Consider the following 23,917-nt stretch of genomic DNA (forward strand, 5'->3'; position numbering starts at 1 on the left):
AATTCTCGCCCTAGAGACTTTAACTTTGATTCGTCCCTTTGCATGAAGTAATAGTTGTCCTTTTATCTTGCCGCTGTGAGGCAATTGCCCCCGTCCACCCTGCCCCTTTGCCCCGTCCCATGCTGATCGAATCCGGTACCTGTGAGACGAAGACTTCCTTGAATGCTGATTGGATTTGGTAAATATGAAAGGAAAATTGTACAATTGCATTGTGTTTCTTTTTAGGTAACCAACTGCTGATTGTTGATAAGCGCCTTAGTTAGGAGTTTTTTTTTTCCAAATTAATGTTGCTAAATTGTTTTTGCATGAGGTCCCACATGCTGATGCTAATTTGAGGTTAGATGAGGATTCATTTGATGCACGATGCAATTTGAGACCTTGTTATGCTGACTAAATGTATGCAATTAGCCCATTACAGATTGTAGTTTTAGTGGTTTGCGTTGCCATCATAGAAGGCATTGTTATTCAAATGCTGCATAGATTGCATCTTTTCCGTCGTTATGGACAGTTATTAATGTTCATTTACATATATCATTTGGTGTTGAGACACATCTACATTGTGCTAGCTTTGTTAATATAGGGAAATAAATTCATTAACTTTGCATAAAACTGGTGTGGTTATTCATGACCGAAAGGTCATGGTTTCGCCGAAATGTATTCTGGATTAATTGTGAAGTGTTATGTTGATCAGGGCATTGCTTATGTTCGTTATTGATTATTGATTGTTTGATTTGATTGATTATTCCCGGGTAAGGAGAGTCCCACTTGGTCAAAAGATTCATCGACATTTGAGCGTCCAACTACAGGTAAATTATTAGGAACAAAACGCTCTATCAGCCTAATAAATGTAAAACCTTCGTTTATGCGTCATCATAAGCACGCCTTGAAAGCACTATATTAACCCACTGTTCCTGATTTGCAGTTGCCGGGGAGACTCCTGAGTAATGGCTCTTTTCTCGCCCCAAATCTGTCAACACAAAACAGCATAACTGTCACAGAAACTCTGACCCTGAAAGTTCGCAACATAATGTAGGCTTTAAACGTGAGGCATGAGCTGCAGCGAAAAAGTAATCGTAGCATGAGACACCCCCTCCTCCTAAATATGCTTAGGTGGGAGTCACTTCGTTTTAAAGGCGACTTAAAATGTTGCTATATCGCTAATATTTTTGCTTTATTCATTTGAAATGCACCGCACTCTCACGCACACCATGCATTGGGAGAGAGCGAGAACACACAGCTCAATTCTAGGCGCCTTCTGTGGGAGTGCCTGAGTGCAAATCAGGGATGTCGCTATAGACCGCGCCCACAGGACACGGCAGTGTCAGTGCTGGGCGGGTCTAGAGGGCGGTCCCGCCTAGCAACGTTGACAGGTCGCGGAAGCGGAAGCGATTGGAGCCGGTCTGCGGCGTGCGGAAGAGCAGCTCCGTGATTCGGAGAAGAGGTGGGCAGGCGACTCTGGAGCTAGCAGGTAGGGGTAACAGGGGCGCAGATACCAGGGGTCTGAGGGAGCATAAAATACCAGTAGTGTGTGCAATAGGATTGTGCCTTGTCCAGCAATACAATGGGATGCCCTGTACGTTCGTCCTACTGTCTCCCCTCTACCTTGTTGCCGGGTCCATATGCTCTTTACAGGACCCCCAATCCGGTCACTGAGCCGAACACAGCTCCCCTGGCCGAACCATCCTCCCAGAGTTCATCGTGCACCACCCAGAGCCCATTTTGCTCCAATCAACCTCCCCCACCACCCACACAACATTCTTAGAATCCAGCCCCCCCTGGTCCGCTCGGTACTCTCTGGGTCTGCTTGGCATTACCTGGGTCCATTCATCGGTTATTGCTCCCCGTAACCGTAGTGGCGCGTCTAGAAGTGATTATTAGGGGGAACACATTGGGCCTCGGATGAAACCGTTGGGGTCACCTACAAAGGGCCATTGTAAAAAGCGCATGAGCGCATTTATATGCACATTTGTATACACGTATGTATTTGTATGCACATTTGTATTTGTGTGTAAATCTATGGATGTATAGATATACGCACATACATATGAAGGCTCGTGTAGAGCCTCAAAGAATTGCTACTTTTCAGTAAGTGTTAGTTGGGCATATTAAAGTGTTGCAAGATGCGATGTCTGTTTTTCACCCTCCAAGAGGTTATTTGTTCCTTCCCCTGAGTTTCCATATATTGCTCCTAGACATAGCTATCCCTCGCAGTCATAACTTGCCATCCGAGAGCCAGGGAACTCTGCAGCCCAACCCCAGACTCGGAGACTATGCAAACCCCAAGAGATTGTGAAGCCCTCCCCATCAGAGACTATGCTGCACCCCAGAGACTATGCAGCCCTCTCTCTTAGTGTCTGTGCAGCCCCCCGAGACTGTGCAGCCCTTCTTCCATACACTGTGCAGCCCCCAAGACTATGCAGCCCTCTCCAAGATAATACAGCTCCCCCAAAAAATAATGCAGCCCTCCCCCGAGACTATGCAGACTTAACCCGAGAGGTTATGCAACCTTCCCCCCCAGAGACTATGCAGGCATCTTCCCAGAGACTATGCAGCCTCCTCCCCCCCCACCCACGAGACTATGCAGGCATCTTCCCAGAGACTATGCAGCCTCCCCCCGAGACTATACAGGCCTCTTCCCCGAGACTGTGCATCCCTCCCCCTGAGACTGTGCAGTCCTCCCCTCCATAGACTGTGCAGCCCTCCCTTCCAGAAACTGTGCAACCCTTCTCCCAGAGATATTGTAGCTTTTCCCCCCAAGACTATGCAGCTCTGGCTCCCCCGGAGACTATGTGGTCCTTCCCCCCCCCAAGAGACTATGTGGCCTATGTGGCCATCCCCCCAGAGCCTATGCATCCCTCCCCCCGAGTCTATGCATCCCTCCCCCCGAGTCTATGCATCCCTCCCCAGAGTCTATGCTTCCCTCCCCCCCAGAGTCTATGCATTCCCCCCCCCCAGAGTCTATGCATTCCCCCCCCCAGAATCTATGCATTCCCCCCCCAGAGTCTATGCATTCCCCCCCCAGAGAGTGTGCATCCCTCCCCCCCAGAGACTGTGCAGTCCTCCCCCCCCCAGAGACTGTGCAGTCCTCCCTCCCCCCCCCCCAGAGACTGTGCAGTCCTCCCCCCCCCCCCAGAGACTGTGCAGTCCTCCCCCCCCCCCCCCAGAGACTGTGCAGTCCTCCCCCCCCCCCCCAGAGACTGTGCAGTCCTCCCCCCCCCCTCCAGAGACTGCGCAGCCTTCCCCCTCCCCTCCAGAGACTGCGCAGCCCTCCCCCTCCCCTCCAGAGACTGCGCAGCCCTCCCCTTCCCCTCCAGAGACTGCGCAGCCCTCCCCTTCCCCTCCAGAGACTGCGCAGCCCTCCCCTTCCCCTCCAGAGACTGCGCAGCCCTCCCCCTCCCCTCCAGAGACTGCGCAGCCCTCCCCCTCCCCTCCAGAGACTGCGCAGCCCTCCCCCTCCCCTCCAGAGACTGCGCAGCCCTCCCCCTCCCCTCCAGCGTCTGTGCATCCCTCCCCTCCAGCGTCTGTGCAGCCCTCCCCTCCAGAGACTGCGCAGCCCTCCCCTCGAGAGACTGCGCAGCCCTCCCCTCGAGAGACTGCGCAGCCCTCCCCTCGAGAGACTGCGCAGCCCTCCCCTCCAGAGACTGCGCAGCCCTCCCCTCCAGAGACTGCGCAGCCCTCCCCTCGAGAGACTGCGCAGCCCTCCCCTCGAGAGACTGCGCAGCCCTCCCCTCGAGAGACTGCGCAGCCCTCCCCTCGAGAGACTGCGCAGCCCTCCCCTCGAGAGACTGCGCAGCCCTCCCCTCCAGAGACTGCGCAGCCCTCCCCTCCAGAGACTGCGCAGCCCTCCCCTCCAGAGACTGCGCAGCCATCCCCTCCAGAGACTGTGAGACTGTGCAGCCTTCCCCTCCAGAGACTGTGCAGCCCTCAGAGACCGTGCAGCCCTCATCCCATAGATATTGTAGCCTTTCCCCCAAGACTATGCAGCTCCCCCCCAAAAATATGCAGCCTCCCCCCCCCAAAAAAAATATGCAGCCCTCCCCCCCCAAGATTATGCAGCCCTCCCCCCACCCAAGATTATGCAGCTCTCCCCTCGGAGACTATGCGGCCCTCTCCTCACCAAGACTATGCGGCCCTCTCCTCACCAAGACTATGCGGTCCTCTCCTCACCAAGACTATGCGGTCCTCTCCTCACCAAGACTATGCGGTCCTCTCCTCACCAAGACTATGCGGTCCTCTCCTCACCAAGACTATGCGGCCCTCCCCTCACCAAGACTATGCGGCCCTCCCCTCACCAAGACTATGCGGCCCTCCCCACCAAGATTATGCAACCCTCCCCTAGAGAATATGCAGCCCCCCCAAGACTATGCAGCCCTCTTCCCCCTCCCCCCAAGGCTATGCAGCCCTCTTCCCCCCCCCCCCCCCAGTGCCCCCTGAGGGTATGCAGCCCTCTTTTCCCCCCGAGGCTATGCAGCCCTCTTTTCCCCCCCGAGGCTATGCAGCCCTCTTTTCCCCCCCGAGGCTATGCAGCCCTCTTTTCCCCCCCCGAGGCTATGCAGCCCTCTTTTCCCCCCCGAGGCTATGCAGCCCTCTTCCTCCCCCCGAGGCTATGCAACCCTCTTCCTCCCCCCGAGGATATGCAGCCCTCTTCCCCCCCCCGAGGCTATGCAGCCCTCTTCCCCCAGCCCTCTCCCCCCCCCCCCCCCCCCGGGAGACCATGCAGCCCTTCCCCCCCCCCCCCCGGGAGACCATGCAGCCCTCTTCCCCACCCCCCCGGGAGACCGTGCAGCCCTCTCCCCCCCCCCCCCTAGAGACCGTGCAGCCCTCTCCCCCCCCCCCCTAGAGACCGTGCAGCCCTCTCCCACCCCCCAGAGACCGTGCAGCCCTCTCCCACCCCCCAGAGACCGTGCAGCCCTCTCCCACCCCCCCAGAGACCATGCAGCCCTCTCCCACCCCCCCAGAGACCATGCAGCCCTCTCCCACCCCCCCAGAGACCATGCAGCCCTCTCCCACCCCCCCAGAGACCATGCAGCCCTCTCCCACCCCCCCAGAGACCATGCAGCCCTCTCCCACCCCCCGAGACCATGCAGCCCTCTCCCACCCCCCGAGACCATGCAGCCCTCTCCCACCCCCCCAGAGACCATGCAGCCCTCCCCCCCCAGAGACCATGCAGCCCCCCCCCCAGAGACCATGCAGCCCTCTCCCCCCCCCCCCAGAGACCATGCAGCCCTCTCCCCCCCCAGAGACCATGCAGCCCTCTCCCCCCCGTGCAGCCCTCTCCCCCCCCCAGAGACCGTGCAGCCCTCTCCCCCCCCAGAGACCGTGCAGCCCTCTCCCCCCCCAGAGACCGTGCAGCCCTCTCCCCCCCCCAGAGACCGTGCAGCCCTCTCCCCCCCCCAGAGACCGTGCAGCCCTCTCCCCCCCCAGAGACCGTGCAGCCCTCTCCCCCCCCCAGAGACCGTGCAGCCCTCTCCCCCCCCAGAGACCGTGCAGCCCTCTCCCCCCCCAGAGACCGTGCAGCCCTCTCCCCCCCCAGAGACCGTGCAGCCCTCTCCCCCCCCAGAGACCGTGCAGCCCTCTCCCCCCCCAGAGACCGTGCAGCCCTCTTCCCCCCCCCCAGAGACCGTGCAGCCCTCTTCCCCCCCCCCAGAGACCGTGCAGCCCTCTTCCCCCCCCCCCCAGAGACCGTGCAGCCCTCTTCCCCCCCCCCCCAGAGACCGTGCAGCCCTCTTCCCCCCCCCCCCAGAGACCGTGCAGCCCTCTTCCCCCCCCCAGAGACCGTGCAGCCCTCTTCCCCCCCCCAGAGACCGTGCAGCCCTCTTCCCCCCCCAGAGACCGTGCAGCCCTCTTCCCCCCCCAGAGACCGTGCAGCCCTCTTCCCCCCCCAGAGACCGTGCAGCCCTCTTCCCCCCCCCAGAGACCATGCAGCCCTCTTCCCCCCCCCAGTCACCGTGCAGCCCTCTTCCCCCCCCCAGTCACCGTGCAGCCCTCTTCCCCCCCCCAGTCACCGTGCAGCCCTCTTCCCCCCCCCAGTCACCGTGCAGCCCTCTTCCCCCCCCCCCCCCCAGTGACCGTGCAGCCCTCTTCCCCCCCCAGTGACCGTGCAGCCCTCTTCCCCCCCCAGTGACCGTGCAGCCCTCTTCCCCCCCCAGTGACCGTGCAGCCCTCTTCCCCCCCCCCAGTGACCGTGCAGCCCTCTTCCCCCCCCCCAGTGACCGTGCAGCCCTCTTCCCCCCCCCCAGTGACCGTGCAGCCCTCTTCCCCCCCCAGAGACCGTGCAGCCCTCTTCCCCCCCCATAGACCGTGCAGCCCTCTTCCCCCCCCATAGACCGTGCAGCCCTCTTCCCCCCCCCATAGACCGTGCAGCCCTCTTCCCCCCCCCATAGACCGTGCAGCCCTCTTCCCCCCCCATAGACCGTGCAGCCCTCTTCCCCCCCCATAGACCGTGCAGCCCTCTTCCCCCCCCATAGACCGTGCAGCCCTCTTCCCCCCCCCATAGACCGTGCAGCCCTCTTCCCCCCCCATAGACCGTGCAGCCCTCTTCCCCCCCCATAGACCGTGCAGCCCTCTTCCCCCCCCCCCCATAGACCGTGCAGCCCTCTTCCCCCCCCATAGACCGTGCAGCCCTCTTCCCCCCCCCCAGAGACCATGCAGCCCTCTTCCCCCCCCCAGTCACCGTGCAGCCCTCTTCCCCCCCCCAGTCACCGTGCAGCCCTCTTCCCCCCCCCCAGTCACCGTGCAGCCCTCTTCCCCCCCCCCCCAGTCACCGTGCAGCCCTCTTCCCCCCCCCAGTGACCGTGCAGCCCTCTTCCCCCCCAGTGACCGTGCAGCCCTCTTCCCCCCCCAGTGACCGTGCAGCCCTCTTCCCCCCCCCCAGTGACCGTGCAGCCCTCTTCCCCCCCCCCCAGTGACCGTGCAGCCCTCTTCCCCCCCCCCAGTGACCGTGCAGCCCTCTTCCCCCCCCAGAGACCGTGCAGCCCTCTTCCCCCCCCATAGACCGTGCAGCCCTCTTCCCCCCCCCCATAGACCGTGCAGCCCTCTTCCCCCCCCATAGACCGTGCAGCCCTCTTCCCCCCCCATAGACCGTGCAGCCCTCTTCCCCCCCCATAGACCGTGCAGCCCTCTTCCCCCCCCATAGACCGTGCAGCCCTCTTCCCCCCCCCCCATAGACCGTGCAGCCCTCTTCCCCCCCCATAGACCGTGCAGCCCTCTTCCCCCCCCATAGACCGTGCAGCCCTCTTCCCCCCCCCAGAGACCGTGCAGCCCTCTTCCCCCCCCCAGAGACCGTGCAGCCCTCTTCCCCCCCCCAGAGACCGTGCAGCCCTCTTCCCCCCCCCCAGAGACCGTGCAGCCCTCTTCCCCCCCCCCCAGAGACCGTGCAGCCCTCTTCCCCCCCCCCCAGAGACCGTGCAGCCCTCTTCCCCCCCTCAGAGACCGTGCAGCCCTCTTCCCCCCCCCCCAGAGACCGTGCAGCCCTCTTCCCCCCCCCCCAGAGACCGTGCAGCCCTCTCCCCCCCCCCAGAGACCGTGCAGCCCTCTTCCCCCCCCCCCAGAGACCGTGCAGCCCTCTTTCCCCCCCCCCCCCAGAGACCGTGCAGCCTTTGGAGACTGTGCCGCCCCAGCCTTTGGAGACTGTGCCGCCCCAGCCTTTGGAGACTGTGCCGCCCCAGCCTTTGGAGACTGTGCCGCCCCAGCCTTTGGAGACTGTGCCGCCCCAGCCTTTGGAGACTGTGCCGCCCCAGCCTTTGGAGACTGTGCCGCCCCAGCCTTTGGAGACTGTGCCGCCCCAGCCTTTGGAGACTGTGCCGCCCCAGCCTTTGGAGACTGTGCCGCCCCAGCCTTTGGAGGCTATGCATCCCTCTCCCTTTAGACTACAGAGCCCTCCTTCCTAAGAGAGTAGTCAGCCCTCCCCCTTTGAGAGTAGTCAGCCCTCCCCCTTTGAGAGTAGTCAGCCCTCCCCCCTTTGAGAGTAGTCAGCCCTCCCCCCTTTGAGAGTAGTCAGCCCTCCCCCCTTTGAGAGTAGTCAGCCCTCCCCCCTTTGAGAGTAGTCAACCCTCCCCCTTTGAGAGTAGTCAGCCCTCCCCCCTTTGAGAGTAGTCAGCCCTCCCCCCTTTGAGAGTAGTCAGCCCTCCCCCCTTTGAGAGTAGTCAGCCCTCCCCCCTTTGAGAGTAGTCAGCCCTCCCCCCTTTGAGAGTAGTCAGCCCTCCCCCCTTTGAGAGTAGTCAGCCCTCCCCCCTTTGAGAGTAGTCAGCCCTCCCCCCTTTGAGAGTAGTCAGCCCTCCCCCCTTTGAGAGTTTTCAGCCCTCCCCCCCCTTTGAGAGTTTTCAGCCCTCCCCCCCCTTTGAGAGTTTTCAGCCCTCCCCCCCCTTTGAGAGTTTGCAGCCCTCCCCCCCCCCTTTGAGAGTTTGCAGCCCCCCCCTTTGAGAGTTTGCAGCCCTCCCCCCCTTTGAGAGTTTGCAGCCCTCCCCCCCTTTGAGAGTTTGCAGCCCTCCCCCCCTTTGAGAGTTTGCAGCCCTCCCCCCCTTTGAGAGTTTGCAGCCCTCCCCCCCCTTTGAGAGTTTGCAGCCCTCCCCCTTTGAAAATGTGTAGCCCTAAGCCCACTTTCCCTTAGAGACTATGCAGCCCTCCCCCCTTAAAGACTATGTAACCCTCCCCCCCCTTACATACTATGCAGCCCTCCCCCTTAGAGACTATGCAGCCCTCCCCCAGAGGCTATGCAGCCCTCTCCCTCCGAGGCTATGCAGCCCTCTTCCCCCAGCCCTCTTCCCCCCCCCCGGAGGCTATGCAGTCCTCTTCCCCCCGCCCCCCCCCGGAGGCTATGCAGCCCTCTTCCCCCCCCGGAGGCTATGCAGCCCTCTTCCCCCCCCCAGAGGCTATGCAGCCCTCTTCCCCCCCCCCGGAGGCTATGCAGCCCTCTTCCCCCCCCCCCCCGGAGGCTATGCAGCCCTCTTCCCCCCCCCCGGAGGCTATGCATCCCTCTTCCCCCCCCCCGGAGGCTATGCATCCCTCTTCCCCCCCGCGGAGGCTATGCAGCCCTCTTCCCCCCCCGGAGGCTGTGCAGCCCTCTTCCCCCCCCCCCCCCAGAGACCGTGCAGCCCTCTTCCCCCCCCAGAGACCGTGCAGCCCTCTTCCCCCCCCAGAGACCGTGCAGCCCTCTTCCCCCCCCAGAGACCGTGCAGCCCTCTTCCCCCCCCAGAGACCGTGCAGCCCTCTTCCCCCCCCAGAGACCGTGCAGCCCTCTTCCCCCCCCAGAGACCGTGCAGCCCTCTTCCCCCCCAGAGACCGTGCAGCCCTCTTCCCCCCCCCAGAGACCGTGCAGCCCTCTTCCCCCCCCAGAGACCGTGCAGCCCTCTTCCCCCCCCAGAGACCGTGCAGCCCTCTTCCCCCCCCAGAGACCGTGCAGCCCTCTTCCCCCCCCCCAGAGACCGTGCAGCCCTCTTCCCCCCCCCCCAGAGACCGTGCAGCCCTCTTCCCCCCCCCCCAGAGACCGTGCAGCCCTCTTCCCCCCCCCCCAGAGACCGTGCAGCCCTCTTCCCCCCCCCCCAGAGACCGTGCAGCCCTCTTCCCCCCCCCCCAGAGACCGTGCAGCCCTCTTCCCCCCCCAGAGACCGTGCAGCCCTCTTCCCCCCCCCAGAGACCGTGCAGCCATCTTCCCCCCCAGAGACCGTGCAGCCCTCTTCCCCCCCCCCAGAGACCGTGCAGCCCTCTTCCCCCCCAGAGACCGTGCAGCCCTCTTCCCCCCCAGAGACCGTGCAGCCCTCTTCCACCCCCCCAGAGACCGTGCAGCCCTCTTCCCCCCCCCCCCAGAGACCGTGCAGCCCTCTTCCCCCCCCAGAGACCGTGCAGCCCTCTTCCCCCCCCCAGAGACCGTGCAGCCCTCTTCCCCCCCCCAGAGACCGTGCAGCCCTCTTCCCCCCCCCAGAGACCGTGCAGCCCTCTTCCCCCCCCCAGAGACCGTGCAGCCCTCTTCCCCCCCCCAGAGACCGTGCAGCCCTCTTCCCCCCCCCAGAGACCGTGCAGCCCCAACCTTTGGAGGAGACCGTGCAGCCCCAACCTTTGGAGGAGACTGTGCAGCCCCAACCTTTGGAGGAGACTGTGCAGCCCCAACCTTTGGAGGAGACTGTGCAGCCCCAACCTTTGGAGGAGACTGTGCAGCCCCAACCTTTGGAGGAGACTGTGCAGCCCCAACCTTTGGAGGAGACTGTGCAGCCCCAACCTTTGGAGGAGACTGTGCAGCCCCAACCTTTGGAGGAGACTGTGCAGCCCCAACCTTTGGAGGAGACTATGCAGCCCCAACCTTTGGAGGAGACTATGCAGCCCCAACCTTTGGAGGAGACTATGCAGCCCCAACCTTTGGAGGAGACTATGCAGCCCCAACCTTTGGAGGAGACTATGCAGCCCCAACCTTTGGAGACTATGCATCCCTCTCCCTTTAGACTACAGAGCCCTCCCCTCCTAAGAGACTAGTCAGCCCTCCCCCCCTTTGAGAGTTTGCAGCCCCCCCCCTTTGAGAGTTTGCAGTCCTCCCCCCCTTTGAGAGTTTGCAGTCCTCCCCCCCCTTGAGAGTTTGCAGTCCTCCCCCCCCTTTGAGAGTTTGCAGTCCTCCCCCCCCTTTGAGAGTTTGCAGTCCTCCCCCCCCTTTGAGAGTTTGCAGTCCTCCCCCCCCTTTGAGAGTTTGCAGTCCTCCCACCCCCTTTGAGAGTTTGCAGTCCCTCCCCCCTTTGAGAGTTTGCAGTCCCTCCCCCCTTTGAGAGTTTGCAGTCCCTCCCCCCTTTGAGAGTTTGCAGTCCTCCCCCCCCTTTGAGAGTTTGCAGTCCTCCCCCCTTTGAGAGTTTGCAGTCCTCCCCCCCCTTGAGAGTTTGCAGTCCTCCCCCCCTTGAGAGTTTGCAGTCCTCCCCCCCTTGAGAGTTTGCAGTCCTCCCCCCCTTGAGAGTTTGCAGTCCTTCCCCCCCCTTTGAGAGTTTGTAGTCCTCCCCCCCCTTTGAGAGTTTGCAGCCCTCCCCCCCCTTTGAGAGTTTGCAGCCCTCCCCCCCCCTTGAGAGTTTGCAGCCCTCCCCCCCTTTGAAAATGTGTAGCCCTAAGCCCACTTTCCCTTAGACTATGCAGCCCTCCTTCCCTTAGAGACTATGCAGCCCTCCTTCCCTTAGAGACTATGCAGCCCTCCTTCCCTTAGAGACTATGCAGCCCTCCTTCCCTTAGAGACTATGCAGCCCTCCTTCCCTTAGAGACTATGCAGCCCTCCCCCCTTAGAGACTATGCAGCCCTCCCCCCCTTAAAGACTATGCAACCCTCCCCCTTAAAGACTATGCAACCCTCCCCCCCTTAAAGACTATGCAACCCTCCCCTCTTAGAGACTATGCAACCCTCCCCCCCTTAGAGACTATGCAGCCCTCCTCCCCTTAGAGACTATGCAGCCCTCCTCCCCTTAGAGACTATGCAGCCCTCCTCCCCTTAGAGACTATGCAGCCCTCCTCCCCTTAGAGACTATGCAGCCCTCCTCCCCTTAGAGACTATGCAGCCCTCCTCCCCTTAGAGACTATGCAGCCCTCCTCCCCTTAGAGACTATGCAGTCCTCCTCCCCTTAGAGATTATGCAGCACTCCTTCTTACAGACTACGCAAACCTCTCCCCCTCAGAGACTACACACCCTCCCCTGAGACTATGCAGTAGTTTCTCCTGACACTGCAAAACTCTTGTGAGACTGTGCAACCATATGCACAGAGACTATGCAACTCTTTCCCAAAAATCTATGCAGGTCTCTCTCCAGAGAGGATGCAGTCCTCTCTCCAGCCATATTCAGGCTTTTTCCCAGAGGTTATGCAGCACTCCCCTCCAGAGTCAATGCATCCCTCCCCCGAAAAGACTTTGCACCCTAACAGAGATTATGCAGCTCACGTCTGTAGAGATTGTGCAACCCTCCCACCGAAATTGTGCAGCCACCCCACCATAGAGACTCTGCAAGCCTCTGCATCAGAGCCTATCTAACCCTCCCCTTAGAGAATATGCATTCCTCCCCCAGGGGCTATGCAACACTCTGTCCTGAGACCGCAACACTTTCCTTTGAGACTGTGCAACCATACCTTCAGAGACAATGCAGCTCTTTTCCCAGAGATGATGCCGCCCTCGCCGTTGTGACTGTGCAGCCCTCTTTCCAGCAACTATACATCAACTCCCCTCCAGAGTCACTGCACCCTTCCCCTCGCCCCCCTCCCAGAGGCTTTGCGCTTCCCAGAGGCTATGCAGCCCTCCTCTAAAGAGACTGTGGATCCATACCATCAAAGATTATGCAATGCCCCCCTACAGACCTCCTACAGACTGTGCAGCCCTAATCCCAAAGACTGTGCAATACTCCCCCCAAGAGACTATGCAGCCCCCCAGAAACTATACAGCCCTCTCTCCCTCTCCCCCAGAGACTATGCAGCCACCCCAACCCCAGATACTACGCAACCCTCCCAACAGAGACCATGCAATCACCCCCCGTTCCCCGTTGAAGACTATATAATGCTCTTCTTAGATCCCAGTACTCTCTTGTGAGACTGTGCAACCATAACGTCTGCATCTATGTAGCTGTCCCCCAGAGACTGTGCCACCCTCCCGCCCAGAGACTGTGCAGTCCTTCCTGTAACCTCTTAGAGACCAGGCAATCCTCCCTGCTCTGAGCTTCAGCCTCCACCCTCTAAACCATTTTCCTGCGCTCTAAGTCCTTGCAGTCTCGCAAACCCTCACTCTTCCTTGCCTAGGTCCCACTCATCTTCCGTAGAGCCCCCTCAAACGTCTGAGAGGTCCATTACTTCTCCCAGTCTTGAAGCCCCTTGCGTCCAACCCTCTCAAGAGCCCTCTGCAATAGCAATGTAGACAGAGTAGACCTGGGACTGCCCATCACTATCATGCGTTGCACTGCACCTTTTTTATTTTATTCCAGAGCTCACACACTCTTCCCATAACGAGACCTTTTATTTTAAGAGCCCATACTACAAACCCACCTGTCAGACCTGGACAGAAGCTTCACAAAATCCCTTACCTTGCTCGAAGTCTTTGTAGCCCCCCCGCCACCAAGCCTCCTTAGCCATTCCAGAAACATCTGATCTGCCCCCTGTAGTTCCCCTCAGAGCCTCCTTGGCAATCCCAGAAACCTCTGCCTCCCTGTAGCACCTTTCTCGGTCTCTACAGAACTCCTCCTACCCCTCGTAATCTTCTCACAGGCGTCAGGCCCATTTACGCTTCCCAAAGTCCCCCACCTCTTTCCTGGCTACTGGGAAGTGACAGAGGCCCCAGCAGGAAAATTCAAGGCCACATGTTACAACTTCTACCAGATCCACATACCTTTCTTAGGGATCACTCACCACCTCAGTTCCCACTCAAGCATTCAGTGAGGCTTCTCGTCCCACTGCAAGTCCCCTTGTCCTTTCCCAACCCACTAGCCCCCTTTAATTCCCCACATCATTTTGCTCGATGTACCCCACACTTAGACACCTATTGACCTCTCAGACATAATTCACCCTTTCCTGTTTCCCCCGGCAAGAACATCTTACCCTTTCTGACTCCATTCACATCATCCCAGATCCCAATCACCCCTTCAAAGCCCCACACACAGCCTCCTTGGAACACACATATTTGCATCCCTCCATAACACATTCACAAATCCCACTTCAAACCCTATCTCACTCCATCCAAGACCCACAAATAGACTCCATATGTCTTCTTCTTGACTCCATCAGCTTTTGAAATCACGGCTCATCTCTTTTTCAACACCACTCTCGGCACCCAGACAGCATTTGCCTGGTCCCAAACTTTGCAAACCCTCCTCTAGGCTCAGTTTAGCCATCCCAGATGACGTCTACGATCAACTGAAATCTTCTCTGCAACTTCCACTCACTGCTCATGTTCAGGGCAAAAGCTGCATAAAATGTAGGACAGCGATGTCCCAGAAAGGAGTAATGAAGGTAGGAGGACACACAGAAAAAAATAATTAAATGAAGTTGAGGGACCATAACTTGGTTTGATATTCTATGGACTTCCTCAGTCAAATCTGCTTTCCAGTCTTATTGTGGGTGGATATCTATCTGCCCTGTAAGGAACACTTGCATTGAGCACGTACCTGAGTGCTTCGGGTGTCAGAGGGCTTAAAGCATTCTCTGTCTATGGGGAAATGCATTCAGAAGGTGGGCCTTAGTTCTGAATAGAGGAGCCGGGATAACCCGTGGGGAGGAGGGTTTTGGCTTGAGTGTGTGGTGTTAAACAGGAAAGCTAAATGCAGATAGTGTGCTAAGAACCCTGATTTAGCAAATAAGGCAGCTGTTGGTTGTTTTTTGAGTACCTCCTACAAATGGTCTTTTCTGAACATAAACCCTTGATACATTTAGTCCATGGGCTATAGCACATATTACGATGTATTGTATTAGGTGTTTTAGTTCAAATTATCACAAATGGAGTGCAAGTCATATATCACGCTTTATGTATGTCATTTACATTTGTGTTCGTTTTTTGTGTCATAATATATGCATTGCTGGGCTGCCGCGACAGAGGTGGATGTGGAGATGGTATAGAGAAATTCAACTTTCCTGGCGTGTGATTAGAATTGTTTTCTACTTGTTCAGAAAGTATAAGGTTATCCGAGCTAATGGGATAGCAATTGTACTGGAGGGTGCCACCGTTTTATTTATCGTGAATATGTTCCTCCGGTCACGACCAGAGGTTCACATCTGTGTGCTCTTTGGTTCCCATTCGCCTTCAGTACCCCCTCCAGATTGTACATTTGGTGAGCTGGGCTATAATTAAGGTTTCCATATCTATTATTCATGCCCTTCGGTTCTGTTGCTATGCAATTTTCTCATGAAATGCTGTTTTGTCTGAGCTTTCTTTTAACTCTGCCCGAACACTGGAAGCGGCAGCAGTGGTTGTCTCGGTGGAATTCTGCCCCTTTGTTAGTCAGTTGTAGCTGGGCTGTCCTGGCTCCGGTAAAAGGGTAACATCAAAATGGTAGACGTGTTTTTTTTCTGAAGCACTTGCATGCACGTTGTCTAAAACCCGTGCATGTATTCAGTGCCAATTTGAGACGAAGGATGGTGTGTTCTAGACATGTAATGCTTGAATTCCATATTGGATCATTCTGTGGTCTTGGCCACGTTTTACAGGTTAAGTGATTCAGGGAGTTTTTAAAAAGGCAGTATTTCTCTTTAATAAAGGCACACGAGATGGCTTTCAAATTGATTAGCTATTTGCTTGCCATTATATATATTTTTAGCTGTATTATTTATTTGTATCTTCTTGTATACAATTAAAATTAGTTTTCTGGCTTCCCTTTTAATATAGTTCATATATTAAATCGACCAGCTACGTACAATATCAGGCAAACGTGCCATGTGTTTTTGCATTGTGGGACCATGTGGTACTAGCAGTTAGAAAGCTGTAGAATTAGTAGCAGTGAGCAACATTATACCAGTTTCCCCCACTTGTGCAGTTTACAGAGGATTCAGGGCATTAGTCCCCCATGGGTTGGGACGAACAAGAAGAGGATGCTTGTTGGTGTGTTAGCCTTCATGTTATTCCTTGAGCTGATGTAGTTTAGGGGTGGATGCCAGGAACTTGGTGAGACGTTCCACAAGTCCTTTGGTTTGGAAAGTTGTCCATGGAGTGAGCCTATTGGACTCCATCAGTTATCAGAGACTGTAAGCTCTGTTTTACAATGTGCAAGGATAGTTGAGTGTGGTCATAGAGGCATCCATTAATCTACGTTTATTCTACTTGAGTGTTGGGAACCATTATTCATCTCAAAATGTTTTTTCCTCCCAGAGCAATAAAGAAACAGCACTTGCAAAATTGGTGAAGAAAATTAGAAGGATTTACTTACAGAAATTAAATTAAATTACATAGTTCATTAAGGAGTCCCTTTCAGTTGTAGGATGGAGACAAATGACTGGACAGTGACATTATTAGACATTAGACATTATGAGAGTAAGCATAGGATATTGGACAGCAGTTAGGGCCTAGTAAATGTTTGTATGTATAATATGTCATGCTGGAACCTATATAAGTCCCTAGCCATATTTACAAAAATTGATTCCAGTTACGCCTGCTTGCATCTGCATCCTTTATATGGTATAGATTGGTGGTTTCCAACCCTTTGACTTCTGTGGACCCCCACTTTATGATTACTGGAACCCGGAGACCTGCACTGAATCATTATTGGAATCCAGGACCCCTCCACTGAGTCATTACTAAAAGCTGGAGAACTAATTGTAATATTATTTAATTTTCTAAGCAGTCGCGGACCCCCTGAGGAGGCTTTGCGTCCCCCCAGGTGTCTACGGACCACAGGTTGGAAACCACTGGTATAGAGGTATAAATTGTATTTGTTTTGACTTGTGAAGGCGGAGATTGACTTTTTGGTGTTTCACAAGCGAGTTGAATGTGTTTTTTTCAGCTTTTTTAAGGCTATCCAATGTTGGTAAATAGATAGTGTTGCAATTTTATCCTGTCTGGTGCACACTTCAGATCTTTTGTTTGCTGTGATGTTGCCTTCCCTTTATAGGTCACATTCCTTCCATTTTGGTAGTGGTGAATCACAGCTATAGCTGAATTTGCTATTTGCAGTTTGCTAGCAACTTAGCACTGTATTCAATTGAAGACGTTTATAGGTTGCAGATTAAAATCCAGCAGGACTCTGCTTTTCAGTCCCTGGAGCTCGATTACAGTTGCACTGTTAGGTAATAGTAACATGAAACCACACACTGGTGAAAATAAGCACTATTTAGAAGTTTTCAATTCAATTTCTATTTTACTTCATCATATAATATAGTGTAAAATCCTTTATGAAGCTCATTGTCTCTTACAGATGACTGTGCCTTTTGCAGGCCACATATTCAGTTCCAGCATCATTGATGCACCCTTTCAGTCTTAAAACTTTAACAAAATGAGTGTCCGTTAGTAATAGGAGAGTCAGAGCAGTCTCGCTGGTTATACAGCTCTCAGTAAGTGCTTAGACAACAGGGTTATACCTCAAGTTGTACAGCTTTCTGTGTCTCTGTGTCTGTTTCTTGGGCTACACATCTCTCGGTATTGCAGTAGGTAGCTGATACATCTGTTTACACAGCTCCCTGCAATGACTGAAACAGCTTGACTATATACAGGGTTGTGTAAGTCTCGTAATATGCCATCAGACAATACATCTGTCTCACGTGACTCATTCCTTTATAATGCTTGAGACAGGAGAGGTGTCCTCAAATTGTGCTGCAGCGCCAGTTACATTATATAAACGTTGCTGAAGGTGTCCAGAGGTGGGGCTAGCCAGGGACCAAGATGGCCATGCGTTTTTACAACCTATGACCTCCAGAGGCTTACCCCAGCAGAGTAACATGAAAGCCTGTGTGTCCCAGGGTTTGGACTCTGGGATGGGTTGAAGTAAGCTATACCCCTGGTTGGTTTCAGTTTCATGGAAGAGTCTGGGCGCCATACCAGTAGTTGTGTGTGTGTATATATGTGTGTGTGTGTGTGTGTGTGTGTGTATATATATATATATATATATATATATATATATATATATATACATATACATACATACATACATACACCTTTCTCTCTCTCTCGGTGTGAGTGAGCCCGGAGCAACAAGACAGCAGTGCTAAGTGAGTCTCTCCCATCTATACAGTGTCACTCCAGTGATCCCAGAGTTTCTTTGGTGGCGAGATCAGTGAGGAATGGCATAACCCGGAGAGCTTCACAACTTAACCAGGGCTATAGGAAGCTGGAGGACTAAAGGGTTGTCCATTGAAAGTGGGAGGACTTGATAGGGTGGGTGCTACCTGCCAGACCTGGAGTGGGGTCTTACTGATCCATGCTGCCTGAGCAGGGCACAGACCCTAGTTCTGACACTGCCTACACCTTGGACGGCCTGGGAGCACTGTTGAATTGAGGTAAACTTCCTGTGCTGAACAAGTGGAGCAGAGGCGGCTCATCTCTTGGTGGCAGCAGAAACCTTGGAGTGGTGCGACATATGCTCATATGTCTGAAGGAAAGAAGAAATATAATATGGGGATTACTTTAAACCTACAGAGGCAACACAAAAGAGGGGCCAACGTGGAACTACCCTGCAGGTAGTGCAAGGTGAAAGGATTTCACTGAAGGAGAGACAGTATTGATACGATCTATAACTATGTTGCTTTTTGTGTTCAAATCTAAATAAGACAGCATTTGAACTATGCTGCATTCTTTGGAAGCAGAGATGGAGGTACTTAATAAAAAGGCTGCAAACCATTGAATAATGGGTGAGGATGACAGTAGCGAGAGGTGGCAACTTAGAGTGGAAGATCAGTGATTTCAATTCTTCAGTCTAAAAGTAGAAACAGAAACAAAATGTCTGATTGAAAACATGCTGAGTATAGTCTTCAAAACAGAATATGTGCTGGGATGGGATAGGACATAGGATCATTAGTACTGCTGCTTTGAGATTTTAGAGATTGCTGGTAGGGTAGAATAGATTTGAAAGATTTGCAGGCTATGGTGGAACCTGCATTACATGTTCTGTGTGGAACCTAACCGAACTGAGTTTGCCCTGCACCTCGCTCCGATAACAAAATTCTACAGGCTATCTAGAAGGGACCCATGTTCTGGTGAATATATTGATGGTACTGTGATGGTGATCTTGTGGACTTCTGTCTAGTAGGACTTAATCCTGCTAGAGGAAACTAAGCAGGAAGTTATTAGTGTAGTGGTCACAGTGTCTTGTTATCCGATTTTTACTCTATTGAGCTGGAGAGAAAGAAGGCTGTATTTACCTTAAAAAGAGTGCCCTGTCCTCTTTCCTCACCCATCAGATGAGGTTGAAAGTGGACTTTCAGGGGAAGGGATGCTCCTTCAGAGAGGTGGAATCTGCCAGGGCATTCCTTAAGAAAATCAGGGGCGACAGGTAGGAAATGTAGGAGTTTAGTCAATGTTTGTTCAGAGGAAACAACTTAAAAGTGGTTTGTCAATGTGTATGTGTGTTTTACACTTGTGGCTTCCCCAAGGAATGAGCAGGACACTGGATGAGTTTGCTTTAGTTGTCTTTGTTTCCTCTTCTTTCTCGCCTACATTCAGTCACTGGCTGCCCAACAGCGTTATCCACAGTTAATTTTTTTTCTACTTACTTTGAATACAGTGTTTTGTTTTCCTTTAATTTCCGCCAGCCATGTTGGTATTTGTTAGTGTAGTAGTGTTAACGCAGAGAAACCATAGCTATATTTTTAGTCACCTAGGACTGAATAGTGGATTTCACACGCTAGGTCGATGAATCATATCTGTTTTGAGAAAATGTCATTTGAAAAACGTTGTAAACATCATTTTTATTGAATAATAATCAATTCAACCTCAATAACCACACCAGTTTATTAAGAAGTTAATAATTTATTTCCCTATATTAACAATGCTAAGATCACGAAAATAATTCTCAAACACAAATGATACATATAGAGAAACAACAAAGGCTGATTCAAATGCCAAATATATCTAAGTTTAATCAAATAAAAAAGACACCTTATCTCAATGGTTATAACTCAAAACCATAGCAGTAGAATCTGAGCAAGAGAAATTGAATACATCTGAATACTGATAAGAAAATATCAAAGACAATTCATGAGCATTTGAGTAACGCCTCACTATCCACTAATTAGCATTGATATGTTGGACTTCAGGTAAAAGCTTTAGTAACACAAATTTAGAAAACATCTAGCTATGGCGCTATAAAAAATAAGCAGCAGTAAATAAGCAATTGCAGCTGGTACCTGAAAAACAGAAGACAAATGATCAATTCACAACTAATACGTTACCAAAACACTATAGTAATCAGCAGCAATATCTACTTTTTTCAGTGGGACAACACCATTAGGCACCAACATCAAGACAGGAACAGGAATATGGATGGGGTAATGGTTTAGAATTTGGACTATAAAATACACTAAACCATCTAAGCATAAGTTCTTCATAAAGTAATAGAATCTCTAGGTCTCGGGATACACGAAAATCCCAAAGAAGAAAATGACCCTCAAACAATGGTGACTGCACATTAAATTCAACTTATTAAATAAAAATGATTGGATAAAGTATGAGGTGAGAAAGTTATAACCAGTCAGAACATTAATAGATATGCAAATTATACAATTAGTTTACTCCAAGCCTCTCTATTTACTGTTATTCCATTGACGAAATTTAAACGAATAGATTAGTATCCTAGACTTCCTGTTCTTCCGCCTCATCTGTGGATCCTTTGTTTCCACTCCACCGAAATACGGAGTCACAGGAAGAATGATTACAAGATATGTTACTTCACCATTTCTTTACCCTTGAGCAAAGACATACCAGTTAGAAAACATATCTTCAAACAGTGAAGTCAGTCAAACTACGGAACATACTAGAAACATTTTATACAGTTTGCTTTGTACAGTGACCTTGCATATGCTTCTACTTCAGTCCAGCAGAGGCCACTAAATACACATTTATTTCTACCAATGGTTTTAGTTAAGAAACACTCTCTCTTGTAAAGACAGAATAATTTCATCAGCTTAAGTTAACATGGACAAAATATAGGCCTTGCATGATATGGTGGCCATTCAGTTAGTCACAACAGCTGCAAACAGAATATTATTATGTAATTAATTCACGTATTAATCTGTAAGTAAAATAACATAAAGACTTAACATTTTATCAAGAAAATATCCGCTCTCACAGTACCATTCCTAATAAGAATAGTGAAACCATTAAAATAGGTTACTGCAAATTTTCAAAACATATCTCCTTTCCATAGGTGCACCCTTCCCGCCAAAAATAAATTGGAGGAGGCTGTCGCCTCTACTTTCTTAAAGTCAAGTATGTTTGTATCTTTCCTTTCACTATATAGTTTCTATTTCGAAGAACAGCAAGACTGAGTGGATTTGGCATTCATTAAAGTGACCTGGCTGTAGAAAGAAACTTGGATGTAAACAGGGTTGGAGGCAGCATAATAATTCCTACGATAATGGGTATCTGGACAGACGTAATAGGACTTTAATAAAATCAATGACTTCTATTAGCTTTCATGCCGCAGGCTGTTTTTTGTTGTGTTTATAGCGATACGAGAAACCATAGCAAGTGGCAGTTGGGCCCTGCCTTTAGTTTTATGAACAGATAAGAAGTTTTTATTCGAACTTTAGGGAATAATTTTGCAAACGGGGCTTCTGCGACCCCAGTTGAGCATGGAATATCTCAAGTCTGTGACTTACAAAGCCCTTCCGTTCTTAGAGGCATCAAGGCTTTCACACTGTGTTGTTGTCCGTGTCACTGAACATGAACATCCGGGGTGGATGTTGCTGGTTTCAACGGCCAGTGCCCTCCCACTGTCACTCTAGGGGACAGGAGCCATTTTGACCGCTGTTGAAATATTATCTTAGAACATTAAACTGTAAAAGAGCTATTACATTACCTAATGTTGTAAGGCTGCGGTGCTGTAACGGCTCTATTTCCTTCCACCTTGCCCAACAACAAACGTGCTTTCTGAAGGAAAACGTATAGGTGTGAGCATTTTAGCTCATGGGTCACTTAGGTTCTTAATGTTGTGAATCCGACATCAACGCTGTCGGCGCGCCTTGCTAGCAACCGTAGGCAACCTGCTTAACAAGTCAGTGAACTGAGAAATGATCATAGCGGCGTTTCCTCATTCTCAAGTCTTCGTGTGACAAAAGCACTCTCTTGCTGCATTGGTGTGGGAACACGCTCCTATTTCCCCTAGTAGAAGGCATTCCTGTTTTTCTAGCTTCACACAGACCTTGCAAAAAGTAGTCGCGCAATCCACACCTTGGATTGCAGACTATGTGTGAACCCTTTATGTAAAGAATAAAGGCCTGGTTGATTCTTGGGTCGTTGACCTATCGAGGCTTAAACACCTGTTTGGACTTTTGAAAAAACAAAGGGACCTTATTGCAAAGAGATGTGGCCGAACGGCCAGAGCTGTCGGCTTTAGAACTAGGGAACAGTTCGAGTCTTGGCGTCCGTTCAACATCATGTGGTTTTGGTCACATATGAAAGTGCAGAAAAGTAAATCAGGCGAAAGTACCTTTTGTATGCCTGCCAGGGATTCAGAAAGGTGTTCCTGACCTATACAAATCTGTTTATTTGCAGATTTCACTGCCCAGAAGGGCATAAAAGTCTGGAGCTGTAACTCCCACTTGAGAGATAGCAAGTGAGCATTACCAGGTGTGGTTTGCCTTGGGGCTCTAGAAGCGTCCATCAAACATTTCATAAGTTGCTGCGAGGCCTGGGTCGACATAGTGGGCAGGGCCCTTGCTAGAATGAGACGACCTGTTTCAAAATGTTATTTTGGGAAAGTGAATGCAATGCACATCCAGTACTTGGCACCTTCAAAATAAAATAGCTGACCTTAGCACCTCACATTCAGCAGTTATCTTATGAGACAGCAGACCTACATCCTGCAGGAAGCTGCCAGGCCTAAAGAACTGGCAAAAGTAACTTGCAATAACTTTACTAAGAATAGAAATATTCCTTCAAGCTCTAGAACACATGTGCCTGATGGGCAATGTCTTGAAAAGACGCCACTCCAATAGAATCAGAAACTGTGTCTCCTAATAGTGTGTGTTTACATTAACAACAGCCATGCTTTCATTTCTGTTCTGAGGCCCCCAGCACATGTCAAATCCACTAAAGTACCAGTGTTCTTTTTATATCCTGCAACTGCAATTTGGATTCTCAAATGCAACGTTTGTTAAACATTTCTCCAAGATTCCTTAGAGAAAAAGGACCATATTCTTTATGATATTTGTTTCTCATTGTCTATAATAATTATAGCATTTAGCCGGGCCTGAGTAGGGAATGAGACAAACTTGAATGGAAACGAGACAGCAGGAAGGCAACATGGTTACCAATTCATGATTGTAACACTGAAACAAATAATGCACAAAGCAGTGTTTTTATTGTGCAGTGCTTTTGCATATCAGAGCTATGCTGCTTTTGATAGATTAAGACTTTCTTAGTTTGACAGCAGAATAAAGTTTCTTAACCATTATTCAATCAGTCCACACTGGTGTGATAAGGAAACACTCAGAGATGCAATACTTGCACAAGCGGAGTGCAGGAACTGTATACAACACAAGGCTCCATTAAGGCTTCTCATTAAGGCAAGGTACGTTTCCATGTCCAAAAAAATGACTTTAACTCCATAAATTTGGCGCTAGGCAGGTTTAGCGCCAAAGTATAAATATGGAGTTAGTTTTGCCGCAGACACTTTTGTAGCCCCTTCTCTAATATTGATAGCGCTGGCACACATGTAGAGCCGGCGCTGTCTTCTGGGGCGTTCGCTCAATTACTTGGGGGTGTGGCCCCATGCAAATGATGGAGTCACTGCCTCTGTGCCCACACTGTATTACGGACGCCAGCGCAAAGGCAAACCGGCTCTTAGGAGGACCACTGACAGTGCGCCACAAACAGTTAGTGCACTGTCAGGGGACCGACTCACAGTTCAAGAATACATCTGTGCATTCTTACAGACACAGCTCCTGTGTGCTTCACCCCATTATTCTTGCAGTTATACCACTTGTGGAAGCAGCCATCTTCTGACTCGCAGACATGACGCATGGAGGCATTCTCACCACCGTGCTCACAGCATCGATCTTGGAGGCATCTGTTAACTTGTTTTCATGTCACCTAGATTAATTGCTTTAAAGAATATGCAAGCAGTTTAAGATGCCCGTGGACTTGATGGGATAGGGATGGATTTTAGAAGCCAGGAAATCATGACACTAGCTTCTGTTCTGAGATGGAGTTAATCCTAATTTGGTTGCTAAATGTATAAATGTGTGCTAATAACCTAGCACTTTAATTTTTCCCTAATCAATATCACTCACTGAGAATGTGGTGCGCCCAAGTTAAAATAATAAAATAAAAAAAATGAAGTTTTTCAA

The 23,917-nt window shown here is 52.1% G+C and overlaps 1 protein-coding gene across 1 annotated transcript in view; it reads left to right on the forward strand.

Moving 5' to 3' along the window:
* Positions 1-1,365: 1,365 nt before the first annotated feature.
* The window catches only part of ZDHHC21 (zinc finger DHHC-type palmitoyltransferase 21), a 177,582-nt gene continuing 155,030 nt past the window's right edge, over positions 1,366-23,917 (forward strand). Inside the window, exon 1 of the mRNA XM_069238846.1 lies at positions 1,366-1,468. The gene's annotated coding sequence lies outside the window, so the exon portion shown is untranslated. The remainder of the gene's footprint in view (positions 1,469-23,917) is intronic.

This window comes from Pleurodeles waltl, chromosome 1_2, assembly GCF_031143425.1.
Source record: "Pleurodeles waltl isolate 20211129_DDA chromosome 1_2, aPleWal1.hap1.20221129, whole genome shotgun sequence".
NCBI lineage: Eukaryota > Metazoa > Chordata > Amphibia > Caudata > Salamandridae > Pleurodeles > Pleurodeles waltl.